This window comes from Anopheles gambiae, chromosome 3, assembly GCF_943734735.2.
Source record: "Anopheles gambiae chromosome 3, idAnoGambNW_F1_1, whole genome shotgun sequence".
NCBI classification, from domain to species: Eukaryota; Metazoa; Arthropoda; class Insecta; order Diptera; family Culicidae; genus Anopheles; species Anopheles gambiae.
This window is the reverse complement of record NC_064602.1, coordinates 42396636-42424604: the sequence shown is the minus strand read 5'-3', so window position 1 is coordinate 42424604 and position 27969 is coordinate 42396636. Positions and strand designations below refer to the sequence as shown.

Below are 27969 nucleotides of genomic sequence, written 5' to 3'. Positions count from 1 at the left end.
CGACGCGCTTCGGGGTGACCGTTTTTCCGTTTTTGATAAGCGAATGAGGCGAAATATTGTGGGCACGTTTTGCGCCATGCGTGCGCGTACGTGTCGTGCAACAGAAATCAGACGTCTTCGGCGCCGGCCTCTTCACTGTGAGATTGGTCGAAGAAGCGAAATGGATAAAAATAGTGCTGCTCAAAAGTAGAGTGTTTTTGCTGTTATTAAAAATTTAATTATATTTTTGCTTCCTTTAGAGAATGAAGACACAATTTAAAAGAATGTACTTTCGATGCAGCACTACAACATTTCAAGTAATGGTCTAACGAACTTCAGTTTAATATAAACAATGTTTTACTTTACATCACTTGCGTGTCTACTTTAATTACTCAACTGTTCACCCAATATGTACAGTAATATATGTGTAGCAATAAACATGGAAAATAGCACAAGCTATCTTAAGTCAATAAAAACAACATATGGGGTGCCACATTATTTCAACTTTAGTTATGTTCTTTTAAATAATTTTGAATATTATCAGCAAACAGCAAACATTTACAAATACATAATATGGATAGATAATTAAATTTTTAAAACAATAAAAAGAATTATAATAAAAATCATTATTTTAATAAAACATATTTGATGCTATACTTAACATGGTAAACATTGGTTCTTGGAAGTCTTCGAGCCTTATAAAAGCCTTATTAAAGGCTGTAGTGTGTGAAACTAACTGAGATTTATTTAATATTTTTAAAGTTTTTAGGGTTATTTTTTTTTGCTAATAAACTTATTATATACGCTGTTGTTCCTTTTGGTATAAAAAATTCAGAATTTATTTTTACTCTTTATGATTCAATTGAATGAGATGTTAGACATTATAATTAAAAATAGAAAAAAATAAACAAAAGTTAGTGTTGTCTCTTTTGTGGATTTGAAACATAAAACATAACAATCCCGCATAAATAGTAAATTTCTGTTTCATCGTTCGTTTGTATTTCACACTCGACTATATTACATGTTGGCAAATAGCTAAAAGATTGCCTTGTTTTATGAATCATGTTCTGAAGGAATAATTAGGCAGCTTTTGCTACGTTTTATATGGTAATGAATACAATAAACTATCATGATAAGTTTTTGAAGTTGTTTCAGTTTGTACATCAAAAACAAATTAAATTACATTGAAATAAAACTAGTCCATTGGTTTAACTGTCCCGAGTGTGCTTCAGTATAGATTTTGTTATGTCCCCACCTTGCTGCACTGTGCGCGAATGTTGCGTCGCGTGCAACATGTGGTGCGACAGACGCTTGCGCTGTGCCCTGCAACAGTCCGCTCGCCCGGCAAACCAACCGCTTGGCCGTATCAGAGCGGGGCGGGTCGGGTACGGATACACCCTGAAGGGGCAAGCTCAGACCCAGACCGTAGCCAAACCCTGCCGACTTTGGAAAAGCATCAAGCATCGTGCTCGCGCTCAGTTTTCCCCCGTCATCTGGTGCGTACGCACACTGCACCGGACTGTTGGCGCGCGCTAACAACGTGTGTAACGGCATTGCTCGGTCAGAAGCTGAGCAAGATAAACGGCGTGATTTTTTGTTTTGTTCTTTAAAGCCAGCCCCTTGGAAGGGAGAAGTGCGTTGAGAGTGTAGTGAAAGATTTAAATTAGATGTAATTGTTCGTTAAACAATGTGAGTTCTTGGATGGTTGTTGTTCTTACTGCGTGTGTGTGTGCGTATTTATTTTAGATAGCAGAAGAAAGTTTCCTTTGCGCGTCTTGGAAGGGGGCAACACGCGTCAACAGTGAACGCGGGCAAACGCGCAAGACGTTGGACTGTTTTAAATTGAATTAACACCAAAACCCTTCTCTGGTGCCGTAGCTCGCGGGTCTGTACGGTATTATTTTCCCCTTGCCCCGGGGGAGTGTAGTCTCTGTCGCATTTGTTTCGTGTTCCGTTGTGATCTAAGTTTCCGCAGGCAAGCTCTCATCGCTATCACTGGAGTGTGAATTATGAAAGCGTAACTTGTGACCTTTATTGATTTCTTGTTTTTTTTTAAATACATTTTCCCCCTTTCGTGTGTGGACATGTTGTAAAATAATTCAATGTTTCGAGAAGAAGCATTTTAAACTCTTCGTCGTTTAAGAGGTGCATTAAGGGTGCATAAATATATCCCAGTCACTGTGAGGCACTGTATGTGTGACGTGATAATGGAGTGCGTTTGAATGCAAATTGATCGAAAGTGTAATTGTCACCCAGATTCCGAGGGGTGGCGGGGTGGGGCCGACAATCCCAACGTATAAGCGAGCAGAATACTTAAGCGTGTCTGGTGGATGTGTGTATGTGCTTTTTTGGTGAATGTGTGTACGAAGGAGAGAGTGAGAAAGAGAGTTTGTATGTGTGTACGGTTTACAGTAAGTGCGTGAGCGAATGCTTAATGCAGTTAGGGTGTGTTTCCTTAGATTGTCGGTGCACCACCAGGGAGGTCGAGACGCTCATAACGATCGCAACCAATCTTTGCAAGAGGCTGTGGGGCTGGCAGACAAACTCCAAAGCCATCTCCCATTGGTGATGCATTTTTATGAGACACAATTTATGCATCACTGATATTGAACGTCCTTCCCCATGCTCATTCTTCTCATCCCCTCTCAAAACGTCATACTAATTACGCTCATCAGCTGAAGATCACCCTAATCGTTCGATCCGTTCCGTGATTAAATAAAAGCTCTCCAAAGCTGCACTCTTTGCATTGACCGTTGGGTGGCGAGTTGGTGTGTGCGAGGGCAGATAATCAGCTGGAATAAACCCCCCAGTGAATGAATGCAGCAACGCACACACGCACACACACACTCACGGTGGAATGCCCCGTTTTGCTGGCGTGCTTGGGGCGTTGGATATAAAATTAATTCCTTGCCCCGCCACACTGTCGCATCATTAGGCATGCAGATTTGATGCATGCTGACAGGGACAGGCGGGCGGCATATAGTGTGTGTGTGTCCCGTACGACCGGAAAGTGTCGTCGGCAGCCGCATCGAACGGGATGGAGCATGGGGATAGGGGGGGCTTATTTGACAGGGGCGAGTCATCAAGCGCGTGTTCACTGTGAGGCGTGTAATATTTGCGTTCACAACCGCCCGACGACGGTGTGATGCAATGGTGATGCACTTTTCTTTCTCCTCGCCCATTGGCAGTGCAGCTGAGCACTGCTTCTTTGGCCTGCTTTCTTCATTATCTTCCTGTCTTCCTTTTTACAACAGCAAGGTTTTAGCGAAGCGACAAGGTGGGTGAGCTCCGTGTGTAAGCACTAACCGGGGCGCCTGAGGCATACGACGGTTCGGTGATTGAACGGGTTGCGAAGCGCCATAGACAACATAGGAAGTGTGTCTAACGCTCTCACCACCCCAGCTCGATGATAGTGGGGTTGGGGTTGCTACTGGACACGATCTCGGTGCGGTGCATACCGATGTAATTAATTGGCAAGGGCTGTCGTACACCTGCGGTTTGGGCTGATCCCCGTTTTGCTGGAACTTCCAGGTGGAGTCTGAAATAGAACCCGCAGGGAAAGGAGCATAAACAAACAGCCGCGGTCTAGGAAAGAGGTGGGTGAAAAGTTTACGCTACTTTCCGAGCAGCGTACACAAATTACCGTCCGAAGAAAAATGAATGCAATGCAAGTGTGCCCGTGTGATCGAGCGTTTGGCGGTGCAATTGAAACCCACCCGAAAAGGGAAGTGAAATAGAGCGATTTATCTGTACCGGGAGTGGGGTGGAGGGTGAATTGGATCACGCTGCTGAGCTACCGGTGAACAGTGAGGAATCGTGCATCTCAGGGCGACAAGTGCAATCAGTCGTTGTGCATGCTGAGGGGAGGTGGAAAAACACATCCCCTAGTTAATGAGGGAGTTGCAGCTGCAGGTAAAGGTACCGTCGTTCCAGCATCTCAGTGCAGTAGTGTGTGAAAAGAAGAAGAAGGTCCAAACAAAACAACAACAAAAAACGAGAAACAGAAAGCATCCAAAGCCATCAATTAACACGCCCTCGGGGGAGGGAAAAAACGGCTACGGCGAGTCGGCACTAGCTGTGTTTCTGTGGTGGCAAAAGGGGGCAATCGTCTGCGTACTTTAGACAGGCAGTCGAATTCAAGGTAGGTGCAGATCATCTCACCCACTCCTACTGGGGTGTGTAATATGGTGAAAATTATACGTTTAATTAAATTAGGCTCATTTGAATGCGATAAGCATGTGCGGGCATCAAAGAAAACGGAACGTTTGCATCAAGTGTTGGGTGGGAAAAAGGGGGAGACCTTCCCTGTGTATGGCAGTGAGCACATGATTGGCCATTCCACTGGGGATTGTGTCTTGATTTCCATGTGCTGATTTTTGTCTTGTGTTTGCTGGAATGGGAAATGGAACTGTCTATTGATGATAAGTGTAAACGGCTGAGTTTAAAGGAAGCGATTGCATTAGGCTGCGGGCGAACGAAGTGCGGCAACCATGTCTGGTACGAACAGTTAAAGTGCACTAGCAGGAAATTGTACAAGGTTTGAGTAAATATTGTGTTGTAAGCACTCATCGCTACTTCCTCCATTTCTAGTAATTGTGGAACAGTTTAACTCTACTGCCCTGAGTTGCTGCTGCTGCTGCTGTTTTTTCTCCTCTTATCATTCGCCATTGAGGGTGTATTTTAATTGCAGCCTGTTTTGATTGACTCCTGCACTCAAGTGTACTGTCGATTGTGAGAAACTGTTTAACCAGGGTGATTTGAAATGAATATTCATGCTTCTGGTAATTATTTGAAGTGTGCTATCAAGATTAGCGTAAATTGTTTGCAAAATAACAATTAAAATGATAGTTTTTGTGTGTGCGATTGAATATCTGAGATTGCAAGCAGATCGGAAAAGGTTGTATTTGAAAACAAAAATGCATTGCAAAAATCAATATCGTTCGTAAAATTACATACCACGGCAAATAAAGTGAGCTGCACATTGCCGTTGCTGGCGAAGCGCAATGAGAACGATTCTCAATTACGGTCAATTTATTTCCCAAATGCATCTCCGATCTGATATGCGCACTCGATATCGGTAGAGTTGCATCTACCATCGACACACCTGGTGGTGTTATTTTTGCACCACGGTTCTGCTCTTTGCATGTAATTGCTGCTGGTCTGTTTTTTGTCATCGTCATCTTTGTAACGAAATGAAATTTATTGCACATTCATGTAAATGGTACAACTCAAAGTGCATTTATATTGGGGAATGAAGTGTTTGGTAGAAGTTTTTTTTCAGTTCAAGGGCTGTTCATGGAAATGATGGATTTAAAAAATCATAAAAAATTGAGGATGTCCTTTGTATTAATGTGGTGTAAATTTTGTATTAATATTTCGAAACAAATTCTACATTTTTCTATTTATAATACAAGAGATGGTTGAAAAGAAATGGAATACAAAATGGAAGAATGACATTCTTTCAAAAGTCTTTATATGAATTGTGTTATAAATTAAATATTTTTATGCTGTAATTTGAAGCTTTTTAAAGAATTTTTGACGTATTCAATATTGAATAAAAGAGCTGGTTCTGAATCTGATTGAAAGTTCGTGTACCTTGGTTTTGTATTATTTTTCTAGCATTCTCTAGTTAAAAACCTATGGTAAATCATAACATATTAAGCTGTATTATGTCACACTATATTAATAAAATGATGTTCTAAATTAAAAGTTTTTTATGCGGAACAATCATATAGTATAATTTCTACTCAATTACTTTCAATAATACATTTGCATTGTAAGCACTGTGTTGTAGGTTTCTTGTATGACATACTCCAGCTGCTAAGCAAAGCACAAAATTAGCAAAGTTTGTGTTATTTAACTTTAAATAAATAAAAATATATAAATTACACACTTCTTTAAAACATTTCTTATGATTGATAACTAAGCTCAACTGCAATTAAAAAGGGTTGTTATACTTTTTAATTGTTCAAGTTATTTAATCCCTTCTCCTATAATGTTCTTCCGGTCCTATAATAATTTTGAATTAATATAAATCTCAAAGAACACACGTGTAAGCAACTTAATAAAAAATAAACCGCATTTAATTTTTTATGGCTTCATACTCATAACAATTTTAACGAAGACACCAAATTTAGCACCTGCTTTTGTTAGACACACCTTCCAAAAGACGTCACTCCTTATCACCTGATAAGAGTACACTCGCTGAATTGAATCTAATTTTTGTAGTTCCTTCATTGATCGCTCTTTGCAATGAATCAGCCAGGAAGTATATATCTGCACATGTTGTTATCGACGACGCACAAGACGCAGCGATCAGCTAAGATGCTGAGGTACGCCCGTCTACGAGCAATTTCCGGCATGCGAAGGTATTTTGCCAGAACGGTACCACCATTGCTTGGTTAATAATAATTGAGCTTCACTATCTTGTCAAGCGCATACATCGCTCGAGCTCGCTGTGGAGCAACTATCGGTGGCCGCTGGCGCATGAATTGGTCCCCGAATGGTAATTTCACATCCCGTACGTGGACGGGATCAGTAATCACATTTTTTCCTGAAAGTGTCAGTTCAAACAAGCTCTATCGTTGAGGCAGAACTTTCCCCTTCTATCAAATCGATTGCCCTTATTTTGTTATTTGCTGTTGCTTTGAAAAGCATCTAAGATTGAAGGTGTGAAGAAGTGGTGCAGAAGTTTCACTACCGCTGTAATTTGGTTACGTTGCCGAGCTGGTACAAATTACCACCAAACAAACCAAACAATTTTCATGGGTCAGCTCCAAGCAGTGGTGGAATTTGGAGATGAGAGAGAAGTTGAAAGTGGTTTTTGGGGGAAAATCGAATTAGTTTTTTTATGTTGGTGTTGCTTACTGTGAACCTCCGTTGCATAAACATCAATCCGGAAGGGGTTCTTTCCTCGGATGGAAGTGGTTCGAGATAAACAAGAAAAGAAGCGCTTGCTTGATAAGAAGCGCAGCAGCGAAGAAAAAAAAAGCATGACACAAACGAATGAAATCAATCACGCCCTTGGAAGGGTAATCGAGTTTATCTGAGAGCATGACGCTGGGTTCTGTTATAGAATTGAGAAAACTGTAAAAAATACATGCAAAATGAAATATTTAAATTTTGTATATTAAATAGATTTAAAGCTCAAAGGTCCATAAAACTGTGTTTTTGTAACTGGAAAGAACGATCTTGATATAAATTATATTTTTGTTTTCATATTATCTAGATTAAACTCTTTTATAAGTATTAAGAATAAAAATAAGATAAAAAGATGCAATGTGTTCAATCGTTGATTTGAATGTTTGCAAAATAACGTTCTGTAATGGAACTTAAATTTCAATTAAACAATAAAAGAGTTCCCTTTGAGGGTGTTAAATGTACTTAAATAAAAGTGAAATGGTGTAGAGCAATTTGAATAAGCACGAAATTTGCGATACATTTACCCCTATTTAAAGCCTGCATTAGCCATAAGCACTCAATTACGTACGCATCATTATTGATAACTCAATTCAATTCCCTCGGAAAAAGGCTGTCAGTGTAAAATTTCCCATCAATAAACACACAATTTGTACTCCCAGCAGAACCAAAACAGCCCACAGTGAAAGCTCTCCAACAAAGAGCATTAAAGAAAAATGTCTTCCAGCCCGTGCTACCAAGCCCAGCCCGTGCGGCACTTTGCGTGTCCAATCGACGGTGCAATTCAAAAGCCGTGACACAGCCTCGAGTGGCAACACTCAATTTTACGCCAACAATGGCTAGCCATCTTTGAATTTCCCATTTAGCAGGACAGCACCAGCAGCGGCCTACGCGTGTGCCTTTAGGCGTCGCTAGAAAGCCGGCCACAGCAGCCCATGTTCCGGCTCATTTCCAGCCGCAAAATTGTGCCTGATCGCGGTACGAGCTGTGTCTTTCGAAAACGGTTTAGGGTTGGTTAGGTTTTCTCCGATGCGGGAGAGTGCCCTCGGTTTGTTTCCTGTGGAGCACGCGCTCAGCCTCCGTTTGGCGTGTAAGTTCATTAATCCATCATCGCTTCGGTGGGTGGGCTTTCGGTACGTACGTCCCTCTGCTGCCGTGGTAATCGGATCTTGGCCGTAATCTCGTAATCTAAATTTCATCAACGACCTCAGTACAGGGGCCGTCGAATGCACGCCAGGCCTTTCCCGAGGTGTCCTGCCAGTACTTTGTCTAGTTGTTTTCGATTTCGTCAGTCGATCAGGAAAGGCGACGAGCGATTGGCACACGCTTCATGCTTCAATTTGCTGTCGAGCTTTATCGTCGGCGAAACACACTGCTGTACAGCGTACCCAGGCCGTATTCTGGTGGTTTGCTGCTTTTCCGATAGAGCGTGGATAAGCCCCCTCTGGGGGAATGGTGGTAGATAGGTAGGATTCGGATGTTTTGCTTTGGTAGGCGATGAAAGTATTTTCGGCCTCGGTTGCTTTTTTTCCGGGTAATGGAAGGATGCGGGAAGGAGTTAAGCGTTGCGCCTGGTTGGCAGGTTGGTGGATGGAATAAGTGTTGCATAATTCATTCATGCGAAAATCTCACCATTTCGTAACTCCCCAGGGGTGCGCTGTTGTGAGTGAAAGCGCTTTTGGGGCGGAAGTGTTGTGGGGAATATATGCCAGTTTTGTGTAGCAATTTTGTCGAAAGGTGCACATTTTATAGATTTCTTGTACTGTTTTTGTGGAATGAATGTTTCATGTGGCGAAAAATTTGCTTGCTACAAATTCAATATTTCACAAATTTGTGCTCTTAAAATTAATTCCTGATCATTGTAATTCAGACGTTAATTTAACAAAGATCATCAACAAATAATCCAGGTCGAGCACCAAAAACAGATCCACGGTCACTCGATGGTGGAGATCAACTTCACCAATCGTCTATTAAATCCTCATTCTGTATTTTAAATTCTTTAATATAAATAAGGAAAGATAATCTATACCCAGCATGGTACAAAATAAAACCATCCAAAAATGGTTCTAAAACTATCTTATTCCAAAAATTTTCGAGGCACGAAGACGAAAAAAAAAAAACAAGCTCGACACATTTCTACGTTTTCCGTCGGTTGCACAATTGACTCAATTTAAGTAAATGACGGCTGTCGGACCGAAACATTAGCCGAAATACCGCGGCACTCTCGTCCACTGCTGTCCGAGCTCACCCGCGTCGTTTTGTGCCACGTTGTGACGCGTTGTGTGCCAGGGGACTCAGTCAGAAGCGGATGCCCTGGGGAGGTCAAAACGTGAAAAAACTTCATTTCGCGAATTTTGTTTCTCTCCCTCTACCGCACGAGTCTTGCTCACATATCTACAGTCACTTGCACACGCATACATGCACGCTAAAAAAAAGTCTGGCGCGAAAGCATTTTGCTATTTTGCTAACATGACAGCAAATTGACGTTTCGTGCGGTGAAGAAGCTACACCGCGTGTTTGGTGCTGGTGTGGTTGGTGTTTCGTTTCTTGCTTTTGGTCGCTAGAACATTGCCCCACAGACATACATACTCACATACACACACACACACATTGTTTGGCGGCAATGGTTGACTGTTGAAATGTCCAATGCCAAATGTTGGCAACTTGCGTGGCAGCGTGCCGGTAGTGTCGGACACCTGTTTGAGCTCCCATTTCAGTGACAGCAGCATGCAACGTTTCTACCACAGCATGACATCTTCTTTGAAGCAACATAATAATCTTAATATTAAAGCACAAATGCGGGGATGAAACATAATAGCTTGACGGCTTGTTGGTGTGAGTAGTAATTTGGTAAATGCGTTTTTTGTGTCCTTTGCTCTGTAGATATTCAAATGGGGCCTCAGAAAAGGTTCAAGACTTTGTGGAATTTGTTGGAGTGGTAAATTGGTATCTAGTTGGGGGTTAAGTATTTCAACACATGTGGTTATTATGTTTTACTCTCATTTATTGCCACAAAACCTCTCTATTGTTAAATAAACAAAAGGACCCTTTCCTTTCATATAAACCAAAATTGGCCTATTTGGTGCTTAGAGTATAAAGCTCGTAAACCACGTTATTGTTTTCGTATGTTCCAACAGCAACAGATGCTCATGGAAGGCAGATAATACTAGACATTTTGTCTGGGTTCGATTATCCGAGATTAAATTTGGTTTACATGCTCAGTTAAGCCCATATTTACATAATTCAACCACCCGATTCAGATTCGATAAACATCTTAACGGCGCTCACAATAACACCAACAGTTTTGCCCACTTTTTTTCAACAACGCCTTTAAAATCAACCCATCATGAATTATTCAATCTCCCTTCTCACAGTGTCGTCCTATTGCGCATCGAAAGCCTTTAAGCCGCTTCCAGCTCTATTAACCGATCGATTTACTCGATCCGGCTGGATATTCTACTCCCTGCTTTTAGGGGCGAGGTTTTTTTCGCTTTTCGTTCGACCATCCAAACACTCAGCATATTTTCCGGCCACAACCACCCTGCCCTATTTTATTTCCTTCCCGTGATCTGTAAGCACTCTTAGCGTGTACATTCACCTTTCAACCTGTGAACAAGAAAAAAAGCCATCCCCGTTCCTAAGCACTGTCTGTTACCATCTCAACTATGCAGGGAAGCTCACATCCGCACGTAGGCTTTTCCGTGCAGGCCAACAATGGCCACCCATGGCAAAAGACCATTCGCAGATAATAAAGTTTTCGTGCACCGTTCGCATCACGGTGGCTTTGTTGGGGATGCTGCAAAGAAGCTGCAAAACGGACGGTGGAATGGTATGTGGAATGTGTTTGCCGCTGGCCCTAAAAGTGTCCTAGCTGGGATGATCTATCCGCCGGCAATAGTGTTGGCTCCGTTGGCATCTCTACCGGGTTGAAGCAGCACTAGAGAGCGCCGTGTGGGTTTGGGACGACTGTTTTGTTATGCTCTCATCGGTCTTGTTGCTCGCTGCTTTCCTTGAATGCCTTCGGACTTACGATGATACACTGATATAGCTTCTATATTGTCAACAGATTTTTCATTTGCGTAAATGTTGGGGTTGTGTCACTTTATGAATTGAGAGTTTTTAGATTGTGCTTGCAATTATTGAACAGAATCATTTGTAAATTTTGTATGAGTTTACAAGCAAGACAGGTAGCTTATTTATATTTGTATTGTTGTTGAATGATTATGCTTTCGGTTCATCATCATTAAACCGATAGCGAAATATTTAACATTTCTTTGATTATTCAGCCTCGTAACTGGCTGATTGATCACCATCGATGCATCTAGTATCACGCGATTTTATTTTTTTATAGTGCCTCTTCAATGGCCAATTGCATTATACCATTGTTTTTAATTAATCAATTATACTTTTTTCTAAGGTTAATTCTGAATTCTTGCTGAAAAGAGGTAGACTTGAAACTCTACCTTAGGATGTCATGCTCCGGATTTTGATAAGTATTTTATCAAGATTATCAAGTTCAAGTTTATTACAACTAGTTGCGACAGTAAAGCTTTTACAAAAAATCTCATTTAATGTTGTATGATGTATGTGATGTATGTATGAGAAATCTAGTATGATGGAATAATTTATACGGTAATTGAATGCTAATTACTTGGTTAAAGAACAAGCAACTTCAGTAGCAACTATGAAATGTTTTGTAATCGAAAATCCTTAATATTACCGAGAAACAAAACTTTAAATCTTCGGTAAAAATAAAACCTTCACAGTAGCCTTCACTACACTATTTTCCTTTCCACCCATGACACACATGCACTACGCAAATATAGTCCAACTAAAAAGGGAAAATGACTTTCACAGCGCACTGCGTAGCTTACCCCACTTAATAAGGATCATTCTTTACCCTTGGATGTCATGCCGTGCGCTCGTTCCATTTTCACTAGTTCTACCGTTCCTAGGTCATCGAAAGTATCTAGGCTATTGGTCTGCAGAAGCTTCCCTGTCCCGGGGTATTTTCGCCCATTTTTACGTTATGCATGATGCTGTGAGAGAGTGAAAAAATACTTCAACCACACATACACACACACAGCCATGAACGCACGATACCGCACACTAGGACTGAAAAGTGGTATACAAACGATCCCATTCGGATACTGCCAGGTATTCAGTACTGACGCCTGATGCCCCCGGGGACAGAGGCGAAGGCTAAAGTAAATGGCATGCCGACTGGGAAAGCCTTTCCATAAGCATTTAATCTCCCGGCCATGATACTTCCACTCGTTTTTTTTGCATTTTTTCTCTCCATATCAAACTTTGCTGGGAAGAGAGGCTTCTGTGGTAGTAAAACAAGAAGACGATCCCACATTCGGCGAATGAAAGTTGGCCCCGACGATTCGTCGGTGCGGTGTGCGTTCGTTTGTTGTTTCTGAAGTGATCCCCGGGAAATCGCCAGCTCTCGTGGGAGGCTGGTTTTCTCATTTGTTTGTGGTTTTTTTCTTTCCCTCCCACTACAGCCCCACATTCCACGCCATACATGTGGACAGTGCGTGTGAGCCACAAGTTATAAATCGCAAGCATCTGAAGCCGCATGCGACGGGATGGCAAAGCCGGCGCTTTTTTGTACGGATTTTTCATCTCTAGTTTCTTTCTTCAAAGGCGACTTTTTGTGTTGCAGTTGGTTGGGTTGCCTGCTCGACGTGCCTAGATTAGAGAAAATCCATCGCGTGTCAGCTTCTATTTTGCATTCATCGCTTACCTTTTTTGTTTAAGTTGCTTTCTATCTGCACTCGTTATTCTTTAAAAGATAAAAATCACGAATAAGTAGCACAAAAACGGCACAGGAAAAATAAAAACAATTAAAGCTATGACCGTTGCTTTTATCCAAGCTCTTCAAAGACGAAAAATCAAAGACCCGCCTGACCTGTAGAGTGTGAATAAAAACAAACATATGGCTTTGTTACGCCATTCGACACAGGGCCCTTCTAAAACTTGGCCCGACCATTTTCAACAGGTGGTTAAAGTCCTCTCTACAGCATTGTTCGCTGTGGCTCGCAATGCTTGAATATATTTCACCATTTTTGTCGATGCCGAAAACCTTTTTCGTTACGTTTGCGCAACAGACGCAACAGGAAGTGTGGAACAATCCAGCACAAATGTACCAACGCGTTCAGTGCATGTTGTTTGTTTCGTGGGAAAATATCGCACCCGTTCAGCTGTGATCGGTGATATTGGGCGTTTGTGAAGAGGAGCGTACGATTAAAGCGTCGGTTACAGGAATATGTAAACGCTCCGGTCCGGAATTTCTTTTGTGTGAGCAGGCTTATTTTTAGCTTTGTGGGTTTTTGCTTTCTTGGCCTCTTGGGAGTGGGACTACAGACTACAGTATAATGTCGCCTTTGGGAGCGATAAAGATAGTATACCGTGTCGTTCTACTCCGAGGCTTTTCACCTTTTCATTACTTGCGGCGTAGTGAGAAAGCCTGTTGGAACATATTTGTGAGGCAAAACCGGTGGCGTACCAAACGATGTCCTGAAGATCTCAATCACTCCGTAGATCGTGGATTGAATCCTTTCCGGGGGAATGGCTTCTTGAAGGCGTGTAGACGTCGGGTTATTGTTGAGTTAGAATAAAGAATCACGATAATCGGATAATCCGAGCTTTTTCCGGCTTTTCTTTCACCGTTCTAGGAAATGATTTGTGATGCTTAGATGGGCCTTTCGTAACCGTACCCGGAGAGTCTGTGTTTTTCAAGTGCAGCAGTAGAGACTGGGAGGCCTTTTATTTACCCAGTCTTTTCGAGACGATGCTTCACAAGCTCCATTAATCCCTCTAGGAGAGGGGAAACCGTCTCGCAAACATAGACACTCATTTTTCATTTGCCAAAGTAAACCTTCACTTCGCCATCACCGCCAATAAAGAAACGGTCTCGGGGGTCTCCCGCACCACCCCAATTGGTGACGATTGTTGATGAATGGATGAAACCTTTCGCCGGTTGTTGACTTCTTGTTTTTTTTTTTTTGCTCGTACAAAGAATCTGTGTGTTCTTCCCCATGTGTCAATTGGATGGATTTTGATTAAATGTCTGTGAACAACGGCAGCTGCTCGGAGCTGTTTTTGTTGCGGTTTTGTCGTATCGCAGACCTAGCTATGATGGGGCCGCCAAAATCAAGACACAACACATTTGTGGGGCGTTTGGTTCGAGCTGGATGACAAATGTTGGTGTGTTTAAAAAAGCGGTCGATTTAAATGAGACGTCGTTTGGAGCGTGCTAAAAATATGTTTGCTGTTTTTTGATAGAAGTGCAAAAGAAAAAGAAAAATCTGGAATGAAAACGGAATGAAGCACCCAAGGTTGGAAAGTTGACATCTTGTTTGGAGACGTTATTAATTTAATAATCATTATGAGCGATGAAAGATAATTTACAATCACGGTCATGTTTGCTCTTAATTTTCGTTCCTTTGTAGAAAAACGAGTATGGTGGTGATGGTTTTGAGCCATAGGGAATATTTTGGGACCTGGTTGATGGAAATTTAATCGGGTTAATTGTTTTTATTTATCAAATTGGATAGCAGTGGAGCATGTATCGCCTTAAATTGCGAAGTCTGCAACTAGAAAAAAATTTGTTTCAATATTGATCGGTAATTTATCATATAATACAAAAATTTCTCAAAATATTTGTGCAGAAAATTTCATGTTTCATGTCCTAAATACATACAAATACACTAAATACACAAATGGTACTAAAAATGGGCATTTAAATTGGTATTCATTCATTTTCCAATACTCCAGTTATTGTTAGATCTTCTGTATACAGTCTGAATTTAAAACGTGTCTAACAAGTTAATCTCCAACAATACAGATTAGGACGCAAAATGTAAAATGTATGACTGCTTTAATTGTATAATTGTAAACTTATCCCTTATTTTGGTACACATTTTCGGTTCACATACATTTATTTTGATTCACAGCTGCAATGGGCAGTGACGTTAATTAATTGAAAACAATTTTCCAACCTTATCACGTGGAGCTTCCCTCATGGAAACATTGTCCCGTTTAAACTGAAAAAAAACACAACCTACGAAAGTTTTCCGCAAACATAAAATGACACATTTTACTGTCACTCATGAGAACATGGCAAGCCAAAAGCTACAGCGAACAATATTTTGTCCGTATAACCAATATTAAAACAGCAGTATTATTATAAACTTTATGATGCAGGTATTTTTTCATGTATTATTTTACATTTCGCTTACTCATACCAGCTTCCGGAGTCGAGATACTTGGAGACTCTTGATTGAAAACGTATAACGTCATAACGTACGTGTTGGGGGCATAATATAAAGTGAAAAATAAACTTTGCCAGCACCGGCATGAGACAGCAACAGTGTTTCAAGGTAACGCGAAGTTTGGCTGGGAATAGAAAGACAAGAAGAGCAACCCAAACAAGCCAGAAAAGAATCATCATTCTTGTGAGTGGATTTGACAGGGAAATATCTCTCAACCAGGAGCATTTGCATGCTTGTGGGTCAAAAGTGAAGGATGCCACATAAGGTACGGCAAAGATGCATCGCTTACTTCCTGTGTGTGTGTTTCTAAGTGTCCTTGGGTAGCAAAAAGATATACAAATACTTGGCAAAGCAACCTTGAGTGAAAGTTTTCCCGACATTTTTTGTGTTGGGTTTGTTGGATGCTCGCGTAAGGATAATACAAACAATATGTGAAAGGACCTTTGGGGAAAGTTTTGCTTTGAAGCAATTTGAACAACTTTTGGGCACGTACAGGAAGGTTAGTGTTATTTACAGTTCTGATTACCTGCATTACCACTTTTACCTGTAATTCAGTGGTAATGTGTATGGCATAAGACAATATAGCGAATAGTTTACATATAAATCGCAGACTTTTATAATTTAGTGGCCAATAATATGAGTATTATAAGCACATCCCGGGTGTTTGTTCCAATGGTTACATTTTAAATATTATGCATATTCCATGTTCTTGTTATCCACATGATTCTTGCGTATAACAGTACACAAATCTAATGTAGATCGATTAATAGAAAATAGAACATTTGTCTATATGTACTTATTTACTAAAATTGAATGATTTATGAAACCCTTTCAGCTGTAACAGTTGTAATAATGCTACAATCAGCGACTAATTACACCATCATCATACCTACACATAAATTCATGAAAATGAGCAAACATTAAACGGAAGTCGACAATCTGTCCCAAAACAAATTGAATCACACACACATGCATACGCTCAAACTTAAACCATCCACACTGATTGTTCATCTCCCCGGGTTACTTCCAGCCCGTTCGCTAACGCAATTTTACACCTGAGCTAATTTAATTCTACAATTTGTTCCGCCGTGTGGCGTGTTTGCCGTTTGCGACAGATATTTAATCAGAAACACAAACACAAACCTTGCCGAAAAGGAGCTTTTCCGCAGGAGTTTCGGTGTGATTGACAGCGTTTTGTTTTTCCTAGGAATTGGTACCGTTTTTTCGGTTAGCACCAAATGATGAAAGTGAACGATTTCCTGCTAACCAATCAAAAAGAGCTCACGTCATGGATGTGAACGCTTTTCGAAAAAGAAAGTGGTAAAATAGGCATTGTAAAGATGGTTCTAGCGCTGCGATAGTGACGGTTGGAAGGTGTTTGGACCAGTTTGACCCGAAATCAGGACATCTTGTTTTTTGTGTTTGCTTTTATTCGCTTACCAGGAAAGACGACATAATTTGTTGTAAAAAAGGTGGTAGATCAGGCAATTTTCCACCCTGCAGAACGTCTCGTCAAGACGCTTCACCGTCGTGGGGTTGGACGGGCGTAGTGGATCACAATCATGAGTTTGCCTAGGGATGTGTTACTTACAAGCAAACAAAAACACCTTGGGACCCGCGCTGCCTGCTTCTTGGAAGAGCCAAAGGCAAACAGTTTTCCTGTTGTCTACTCAGAAATAATAAAGCACACCCTTACCGACCAAAGACAGGGAATCGAAATCGTGCCAAGTACGGGTTGGGGAGCAAAAAGTTCTGCCATAGCATCCTTGCCACAACGACGATGTAGCAGTAAAGGTTGGTCTTGGGGTTTGCTCAAGAAATGGTTGTGTGCACAATTGTTTGTGCTCTCAATGTCGTGTTCCTTTCCACTTTTGCTGCGAAAAAAAAAAAGAAGGATAGGTAACAAGGTTATGAACAACATTTTTGCAATCTTCCTACATCGATCAAATCGTTCACAGTTGAGCGCTGCTGTCGGGTGAAGTTTACAATCCGTTTGGTGTTCAGCTTGAATTGTATCGCGCGCGTGTGTGCGATGAATTCCGACTACAGTATGTGTGTACTAGCAACAGGACATCACACGAAAAGGGAGGCGGGTATGGTTTTCTCGTATCCGATACTCTACCGCGTCTGGGTCGATTGTTTCAATCGCAGTATTTTTGTGCGTTGGCGAAAGAAAGGATCATGATCGGTCGGTTGCCCACGGTTCATGGGTCGGTCACGCGGCTCCGGCACCGGAATGTCGATAGGGATGTCTTTTCGCTCCAATAAATTACGATTGATTTGGATCAAATGTACCGTTCCAGATCCTGCTTTGCACTGGCTGGCTGGCGGTGCTAGTATCAAACGCACACGATGTAACACGCGGTAGCTCGATTGTGTTGGGCAAGATTGTTCGATTCTCGCGAAAAGCTTCAGCAGGACAGGGAAGATTATCATTGTTGTAGACGGATGGTAGAATAAAATGAATGTAAGCGATTCAAGTGCGCAGAGCAGCATTCAGGAATGCATTTCACGGAAAGTTTCTGTTGGTAAAAATCGAACGAACAAAGCGTATTTAGATTAATTCCGTTCGTTTGACTGGAATGGACGTTTCTGATGTAAATATCAAAAGATGCTTATAGAGCTTTATATATCTTTGAGGTATCATGAATGTTGGAAATAGATAAACAATATATAAAACAAGTTGTTCAAAATGAAGCATTCTTATAGCCAAAAAACAAACAAATAATCCAAAAATTACAAAAATGTATCTCTCCCGACGCATCAACTCAAACGCAGGTGCAAAGAATCGAAGAAAATCCCCATTAATATAATCTTGCAATCTTTGTTCAACCTTGTTATAGTTCCACATCGTAACATTAAGAAACATGGAATATTTACCAATTGGATAATCTTCATTTTACACAGAACCATACACAATGAAAACATATTCATATAATTATCACGTAATGGCCATCCCCTAAATATGTTTTCGCATCACACATATGCTGGTATGTGATTGGGTGTAACTTAAAATGGAATGGAATGGAAAATGGTTTTATGACTGGGCTGATTGGCACATAAAGAAAGGGATAATTGCACCCTGAGCACGTCTCAAAAACCATCCATGTCCCAGCGATGGCGCCAGATGCACTCAAAACTGGGAGCATCTTTCGGATGGTTTTCACACCGAAACACAGCGGTGTGCTGTAATTTGGACATGATTATTAGTCTCCCATTCGCTCAACACACATTCTTTGCTTGGTCATACTGCCATTCTGGAATTTTCACGATGCGTATGCTGTGCTGTACTCTCGTTGGACCAATAAATGCCAAAATCACCCAAAACGCGAAACAAAACGCCAATGGACAGGGTGCCGACAAAATGCCTTTTACAAATCAAAACATAATCCCAACACCAAAACCGATCATATCACCAGCACCGGCGAGTGCTCAAGTCCGTCCGTCTGTTGTTGTTTCGAACCGGAGTCGTAAACCGTGGTTCCATTTCGTGGTACGGCAGTGACAACCGTAGGACAACGCATCACGTACCATTATCACGAACGCATGCTCGAGCGAGCCACGTGCTACTACGGTGTGTGCTGCCGATTTTCGACCTGCACGAAGTTGTGGTGCTGTTTGCTTGGAGTCAAATACGTGTACCCGCAGCAAACCCGTATTGTTCGGTGCGTCCAAATCCATGCTTATTTTGCAATTCTTTGAACGTCGTACATTCTCATGCCCGGACGACTTTGCGTGTGGGGGTTATTTTCCCTCGTTTTGCGTACGGTGATAATGTCCTCGTCGTCTTTCGCAGAACGTATCCGGAGATCTGGAATGAGGGACAATTTATCCCCTTGGATCCGTCGGTACGGCTCTCGGATACGGATGGGCAGTCCGGGCACATCCGAGGCACTTCTCCGTGCCGGGAGAATCAATAAATCCTGTCGCCTACGACCTCTCCCACTCACTTTGCCGTGCTGCAAAAAAGGAAAACAGGGAAGAAAAATGGCGTGAAAAGTCCGTAAATTTGAATCCCATGGTGGGTTGTTGCTTTCGCTCGGTCTCTTTCTCTCCGTCTCTCTCTCTCTATCCTTCACTCAGTGGTCGTTCGCTTACAAATCCACTTACCAGCGTTTCGACTTCGTGTTTTGCTGGCTATACTGTGGGGCAGTTTTAGTCAAAAATTATTCCCCACGGGGAACCGACACCGAACAGACACAGCAGTAGCAGCAACACGTTTGTAGTGTGGCTTTTCTTTGCGCTTCCCGAGCAATGTAATACCACGCGCGCTCCGGTCCGGTACTGGCTGACCTCCCAACGACCATGTCGGTCGATCGATAAAGAACCATCCGAAAAATGGTGCTTTATATTCTCATTTTTATCGGCTTAAAATATTCCATTACTCTGCCCTTGGGGGGAGATGGTGAAAATCCTTGCCCAAAACCGACATGCTGTGCTTGCGTTTGTGATGTTTGTTTTATGAGTGGTTAGAAATTGGGGAATGCTTGCGGCATTCCCACGTTACCAAGGCCACCAGCGATCGCACAGTCAGTGGTAATAGCGGCAGTAATGTTACGGCTCATCCCCCTTCCCCGCTTGCTCGGCTCTTCTTTGGAAGCTTTCGCATCGAACCGGGAAAGCGTCAGAAGCAATCTATGTTAGTTTTTCCGGGAAAACCACACTCGAGTTGTGGACATTTTGGTGTGAGGAAAAGAGAGAGAGAAAGAGTGAGAAGGGCGAGATTGAAGGTGAGGTTTACGAATTATTAAAAAACCGCGAAACCGTGTGGGCGTCGCGTGTAGTGAAAGCTGTCGAGAAAAGCCAGGGATTCTCCATATGTGGCCCGATGCCGGCACGTGTGGCCGTGGTGGAAAAGGTTTAATGAATTCCAATTTATGCTAAATGGAAATGGCGGAACAGGCCGGATTGTGCGCCGATAAAGTGTTGTGTTGTGCTATGGTTTTATGGTGGCTTAAGCTATCTGTTTCTATACGCGCGTGCCTCTTTGGTGTGCTTTTGAAGAGGTTTATAATGACACAAAAGATGGTATGGTTTCACTTGATAGTGCTGATTCTGCTGAGGTTTTGCAAAAGAGCAAATTATACATCACAAGTTGTGTGGGAACGAATGTATTAATAATTGGTGGTTTTCAGTTATTTGTTGAGCCAGCTGTGTTGTTCTTAGCAGGAAGAACTTCAAGTTTATACTGAATAACTTTAAAACATCAAAATATTTAAACAGAATAAATTGAGTCATTTAAAATGCTGTGGATCGTTCCTACTAAACAAAAAAATGCTAGCTTAAAGTTTCCTGCTGAAAATATCGGCGTTTCCTTCTAAGCTATTTTACTTTAGCAGTACAGCTTTTAGACACGAAAGGCGATTTGATAAAATATAAAAAAATATGCCAATTTTATTCATTGATGGAATTATCTGTTTAGCTTAGTTTGTCATTGAGATTTCATGGCATTTGTTAATTATTTTACAGTTTTTGTTAAAACTGGACTGGATACGATTTGCAAAACATGATTAAGTTATTACTACGAAGGTTGTAAGACTATGACTATGTACTTAAATATTATAAATAAGAATTATTTGGTGATTACAGTACGCTTCAATTTGATGGGATGAAAACGATCAAATATGTTTGTGAACCGAATCTGTTTACATTTTTCATCTTCTACCTAACCAACCTTCCAAACATCTTGTAAAACATCTTCAACCGACAAAACTTAGTTTCCATGGAGAAAAATCCGCGCATGTCTCGAGTTCACGATGCTGCCATCGAACAGCTGCCATTGGAGCACGTGCTTCGGATTAATTCGAGAGGTTCCTATAAAAAAAGACCCCGTCAGTGCTCCAATCAAACTACCCCAAAGGTATGAGCATCCTTTTGCTTTAGATTTCTTCTCCCATCGAGTGCGTATTTACATAGAGCACAATCCGGTAGCATCTAGTGGTCTCGCCAGCTTACTCAGAACCGTTTAGTAAAAGTGCCACGTAGCAGTACGTACTGCGATTGAGCGGCAGTCCCCTGGTAGCAGCAGCAGCAGTAGTAGTTGTAGGTTCTAGTGGCCATGCATATTTCCACACCCTTCACAGTCAACACACACACTTCACATTTGTGCTTTGTGTACGTGTGCGGATGTATGTGTATGTTTCTCCTATTGTTTGAAGAACACTAGAAAGCTCGTAGGTTGAAACATAGCTCAAGGAATTTACTCGCAGTAATGGTGTGCTATGTGAGTACTTTCGTGCTTGTCTCCGTTTTACTCCATTTTTTTTGTTTCTGTTCTGTGCTCCCCCAACCATCCCAACACTTCCAGAACGCCGTTGTAAAACGCTGTAAAAGAAAATGGCAAACACAGAAACCGAGGCCAAGGTTAAACAACCGGACCGTGTGTCTTGGGAGCCAGCCTTGTAAGTACATTTTCTTTCAAGCTTACTCCCTCCACCAGTTTCTGTCTGTGGGGTGGCTTGCGTGGTGTGGGGTATGAAATGAAGGTTGTACAGGAATGCGACGAAGGTTGAGACTGCTGTGTTTGATGATTCGCCGCAGCTCGCCCTTTTACCTTTCTCTCTCTCTCTCTCTCTCTCGTCTGTTCAATCCATTGCTTTCCATTACATTCCTTTCCCTTTAATCGGTCTTTGTGTCAGTATTGATGTTTTAAATCGAAATTAGGCTCGCCGGCCGGAGCACAAATAAACGGGACGTGGACAACTTCACACGGCGGTGGCTCACCATTACTGACACTCGGTGTGTGACCGTGCAGTAAGTTGGTCGAAGTCGATATATACCAAACTCCCTTGCCGACACTAATAGGGTTGAGGAAACGCCAGACCATTGGAATGGAAAAGCGAAAGCAATGGGATTACATCGAGTCTCCCTCATCAGGACAAAGGATGGGAAGCAGTGTTTAAGAATGGTCTCGACTTTTCTTCGTTGTCCCGGACTTTTTTTTGTTAGACTTGTTAGACTACCGTACGAAGACACTCTCGAGAGCAGTTTTTTCAGCTAGACTTTGTTGTCTAAGCTTGACTGCTTAGAGAAGGGTTAGAGCGTTGATGAGGCTATAAGATCCGCCGGATCATGGGCACTCTCCAGAGAGGTGAGGAATGGCTAAAAAAGGGACATCTTCGACGTTCAACGTTTCTTTCCACAGACCGTCTACGATCAAAAGGGTTTTGTTGCCTCACTCAACAAAAGAGCTTTAAATTTTGCAAACAAAACCCAGCCGAGAAGTAGATTAAATGCCGGGATGCCGGAGGCAAAACGTCCCTTGGAGCAGGAGTATAAATGAACTCCCTGCGACACCCAACACACACACTAGCGCAGCGTGCGCACAGTGCTTTAGAGGGAAATGGTAGAGCATTTGCGTTGAACAAATAAATCCCAGCATTAAGCAAAAAGGGGTTGCGGGTTTATCCAAGTCATACCCGGTAAGGGTGCTACCGGTCTGTGGATGTGTAAAAAAATGTTTGTTGAATTATGAAATTTGATTGTTTTTGCACAAAACTTCTCATTTCTCAGTAAATCTGTTAGAGTTTGTTTGTTTTGTTGTGCTGAAGGATAGGTACCCATGCTCACATGCGAATAATAAACACGGTTGTAGCGAGTTCATTTACCACTTGGGTATGTGTTTTTGCGAGTGAAATGTGAACATCGCTCGACGGAATTTATTGTAATGCGTTTTAAATCGCTGCTTAATGCTTAATTGGAAAATGGAAACTTTGTTGTACGCGCTTCGTGTGGTAGTTGTTTTGTTGTTGTACAGTCACATTAACTTTAAGTGTTGTGGAAGGTGTTCGATTGGATTGTAGCAGGGATCATTGTAATCTATTTCTGTAACAGAATGTATTGCTTAATTAGGACTGGTTAAGATTGTGATTGGAGGAATTTAACTTAGCTTTCAATTTAGTTCTATTAGTTATAAATCAAATATCAAATTTCCATTTTAGTTAGAAATAAATTTACTATAATGCAAAAATAATGTAAAAAGTATTCTCAGTCTACTCATATTTCGTGCATTTCGTACAACAATAATCTAAAAAGTGCAAAATGTATGTTTGGTCGAAGAAATATAAAATAATCACCAATATGCTGCTCAAATCAAATTGATCAGATCTCGATTCAGCTAAATAGAGTTTGATAGGGGTTAGGTCAATTGAATTTCTTATACGTAAATTCTATGAAATTCAAAATTCTAGTAAATTCTATTGGATTGCGAATTAAATTTACCTCAATTTTATATTATTCTATTTTCAATGAACTTTTTACCCGATTTTTGGTATAAAATGACCAAAATCACACTAGGACTGGTCGTTTTACACGAGTTGCAACTTTTCCGATTATACCTGAAACATTACACTCGATTGCATACAAACATAGTCATTGTGGTTGTGCATGGGTATGAACGAAGATAATATTGAAAAAAGGAAATACATAACAAAAATGAAAGAGGTTTGCGAGCTGAGGAAACAATTGATCTTGCTGGTAGCAATGAGAAAGCAATTACTACAAGAGAAGAAAGTAAATTAACGAAACTACCAAAGTAACTCTATCATTCACTTGTTGTACAAGCGCAAAAAACAACAAATTTGATCTTAGCCAAATTGGAATGTGCATGTTAAAGTTGTTTTTTTTTTTAATTTTAGTAAAATTAAAAGATGTTTTTCTTTCAAAAATATTAAATTAGTTATCACGGGGGACTGTATACAGGGGGAGACGTTATACACGTCAAAATACGGTACTTTAGGGTTTTATCGTGATTTTTTTTAATGAAGACATCTATCTTCGAAGGGGGAAGACATTTAACCAATCAGATTGTTACGAGGCTGCTCAAAAACATGCAACATATTTTCGAGATAAGCAGTAAAATGTTTGTGTTGTACCTAATTTGCATTGCAAGTTAGAAATAGAATTTTACTGGAATGATTCTCAAAGTGAAATAATTGTCATTCTGTTCCACTGTTTATTACTCTGAATTAATTTTAAGCTGCTGCTCTACCTATGCTTAGTCTTTTGAACAGTTAATCCCCATCAAAATGTGTACAACAGTAAATTACTAATTTGTTCAAATACTTCTTTCCGCGAGGCGAGCGATTCCTTCTTTCATGGCGTGGTTTTAAAATTAATTACTTTACTCGAGTACCTTTTTCACGCTAATCCTCCATCATAATTCTCTTCATTAAACGATTACTCACTCAGATCTGCAAATGACAGCCTATCGCTATCTTCCCTACCAGCTAGCTCCGCAAAAAACTTACCCGGAAACCATAGGCTTATTACACCAGTGCAAAAGATTATTACACTGAACAGACGCTCCCAGGAGTAGGTCAATGCTGTTTCCGAGCTTTCTGGGCCGTGCACTTTAGCGTCTTGAGAGCCAGTTTCGACTTTGGTGAAGTTATAGTTTGCTCAATCAAACTTCAATCGTAGTTTAGCGTGTTTTGTACTGTTTCATTTTTTTGTACCTTCAATTTCACCATTTCTTTCCAGTCTGATGTGCCTTACTTCCTTCAAGAAAGTAAAACGGCTAAGTTTACTTCCCCCGTTACTGTGCTGGGGCGATATTGCATCATAATTTATCACTGTCCGCAACGTGTGAAAAGTTGAGCGGAATTTAATTACGTTTTACTCTCGGATGGACAACTTTTGCTTATCTAACACGATCGTTTGCTTGTTCGGGAGTATGGTTTTGCGAAGCGAAAGTGGAGATCATTCCCGTCCAAAGTGGAAGGATGAGTATGATTTATTGTGTGTATATGGTGTGCATGTGTGTGTGTGTCTTCTACTTGTCGTGTGATGCATCTTGTATGCATGCTAGGAAGCTAACAAGGAAAATGGGTAGGAACAGTATGTTACAAGTCGAGTTACAAACAGTGACACTTGGATAGTGCTTGGTGTTCTTGGAGTTCAAAGCGAAGACTGAGAATAGCGCGAAGAATGTTTATTTACCTTTGGGAAGAATGTAATCTCAATCATGTTCTGGGAGTGTTCCTCAAAAGAAGAACCGTCGTGCATTGCATGATTTATGATTCGAAATAGTAACAGCTTCTTGCAGACTGTGCGTCATATTTTAAACACAGATTTTTTAAGTAACATAAGCCAGCATCTGACAGCTGGAAGTGAACATAAAAAATAGCGTGTTACAGCATCAGGAAATATGTTGTTGTTTGGCATATTTGAAACATTTATAACATTTTTTGTAGCTCTTCGCCGTCCATCAATTTGTGTTTACTGTAAGAAACATCGCTATCATTTCCAGTGATCGTCAACACGTTGATGCCAATCGATTACATTTTGCGCCATACTTTACCACACTTTCACACCCATAATCCTCGTTATCGACTATTTATGATCCGATGTAGGAGCAGTATGCTGGTTCTTGTTTTTTTTGTGTTGTGAGCCTGAAATATCCGAATGGTGGCGGGAGTGGGATGTGGGATTTATGATGATACATCGTAATGGAAGCGCAACAACATAAACCCACCAGGATGACCACTCAGCGTAGAATGAGTGAATCAAGCGTACCGGGGTGTCTGAATCCTTACTCATCTCGTTGGCAGCTTTTCAGTGCAGAGTAAGTACGGTTAAAAAACACGCACACATTTATTTTACGGCTCACGTATGTCGTCCAACATGGTGCTGGAAAGCGCCATTTGACGTAGTTCCGTTTGTATGAGGGCTGTTACGCGTATAACTCTTTTCCAACTTGGCTCCAACACATCCATCCATCCATCTGCCCAGGGCTGGGAGGAAGCTTTGGCATTACATGGTGCAAATAAAATCCAGCAACCCTTGAAACAACAAGCACACAGTAGTATACCGTTGTTAGGAAGGTTGTTACGGATAGATAAAGGCTTGGAGGGAACAAAACAAAAAAATAAAAACTATCATCACCCGACATTGTGCCGGACCAGAAGGCGTTTCCAGAAGCGCATCCTTTTCCTCTGTGTTGTCTGTATGTGTGTTTGTGTACTTTTTTTAGCCTTTATTGTACCGCCTCATTTCCGTTTATGTCGAGTGTCAGCTTTCCGCCTGTTGCGTTATTCGCAGATTGCATCCGCTTGATAAGGTTGCTAAGGGGGACGAAAATAAACTCCCAGTGGATCGAAAATGGGTGCTGCTGCTGGTCCGATCGTTCGTCGCATCAACCTTTGTTTTTCCCACACTGTGTTGCATTGCAAAATAGTTATTCCGTGTTTTTTTCTATTTGTTATTTCCATCTTACTTTTTGTTGCGCTTTGTTGTTGCGTCAGGATTTCGTATTTTCCAGTAGGTGTCATGGTAACGGACGCTTCGAACTGATTGCATCCCAAAACTGCCCCGGCATGGGGGGAAATGATATGGCGAGCTAGCTAGAGACACGATTGCAACACCCGGGAAAGTGATAAATGGATTGCACTCGAAGGCATCAAGGTCTGTAAAGCGGTGGATAATGGGATTGAGATGTTTATCCGGGGCCTTATGGATGATGGCAATGTGTTTTTCCTTCCCATGCCGGGTGCATTAGAGGCAACATATACACTAGCAAACTGCTTTGGTGCGTACACACTACAGCGTATTCGTACGGTGATGATATATTTGTTGGGAGAAATGTGTTCATTTTTTGGATAACATTGTAGCTAGCCTTTTTTCTTCGAAAGGGAATAAAGATGTTGCATTTAAACAACAAAAAAACTGTACGAAAATCTATGCTGAAGATCAGTTGTAGAGGTGTTTTTAGTTGGTTTTGGGAACATAATTCCTCATTTTGAAAAACCTTTGAAAAACATATAAAATATTTAGCATTTACTTTGCCTTTGTCATAAAAATCTTAAAATTTGCCTGTTTTAAATTATGCCATTTTGCCTAAGCTGCCAAGTTTTGGTGGTGTTTGAAGCTGGAAATTCTACCTTTAACTATTATTTTCATACTTATTTTGTGTAAAATATTGAATAAATGTAATGACGATTTCATCAAAAAATCACAATTTTACAATAATTCAAAATTTTTCTTCAATAATCCTGTTTACCAAATCATTTTCCATGCGTTTAGTTCGCGGTGAAAAGCATTACCTATTTTCTCTATCAAACAACCATGAAACGTTCCTGCAGACGTTCGGGTCCGGTTCACAGTACGCACGTCTTTAATTTCCACATCGTTTACCGCCGGCTGCTCTCCATTTCCCATTCCCGGAGTGAGCGTTTATTTGTTTTCTCGGGTGGCAATAATGTCGTGAAAAATATGTTTCATTGAATATAACTTGACGCTCGTAAAAATGCTCGAAGGGTGTGAGAGTGTGTGTGTCTAGCGCTGGGAAATGATAAAAACAAACAACTAAACCTCGATTCATTTCGACGCACTATCTTGATGGCGGGAGCTATCTTCTTCCCGTCTAGACGAAAACGGTCGTTTAATGTGTGCAAAATTATTTTCCGCTTTCCGATCACAGTGTCACACTGGGGCGTTAATAAAGCTCCAGGGCTAGCAAAAGAAAAGAGGAACTTTTCTCTGTCGATGGTACGATTGAGGCTGATTGAGGATGTCCTGTTGAGTGGTGTAGGATAATTATTGAGCTCAAATGAGAAAGAAACAAAGGCTGGTGTGTGTTTTTTTTCCTACGTTGTGGCCGTAGCTCGTTAAGGGAGTAAATCACGTTGCGAATTTCCTCAAGCAGTTCACAAAAGGACACTGACTTGACCACCGGTGGCAATAAGATACGCTTGCCAAGACGCCAGCATGCGGTCGGCATGTTGCTGTTTTTTGTTTTGCTTGTTTTTCTCCACTTACGATGAGCCTCAATCGAAATCGAAAGAGCGGTCTA

At 41.2% G+C, this 27969-nt stretch overlaps 1 protein-coding gene across 1 annotated transcript in view; it reads left to right on the top strand.

Moving 5' to 3' along the window:
- The window catches only part of LOC1279181 (DENN domain-containing protein 1A), a 120234-nt gene that overhangs the window by 51801 nt on the left and 40464 nt on the right, over positions 1-27969 (top strand). The window lies entirely within an intron of this gene.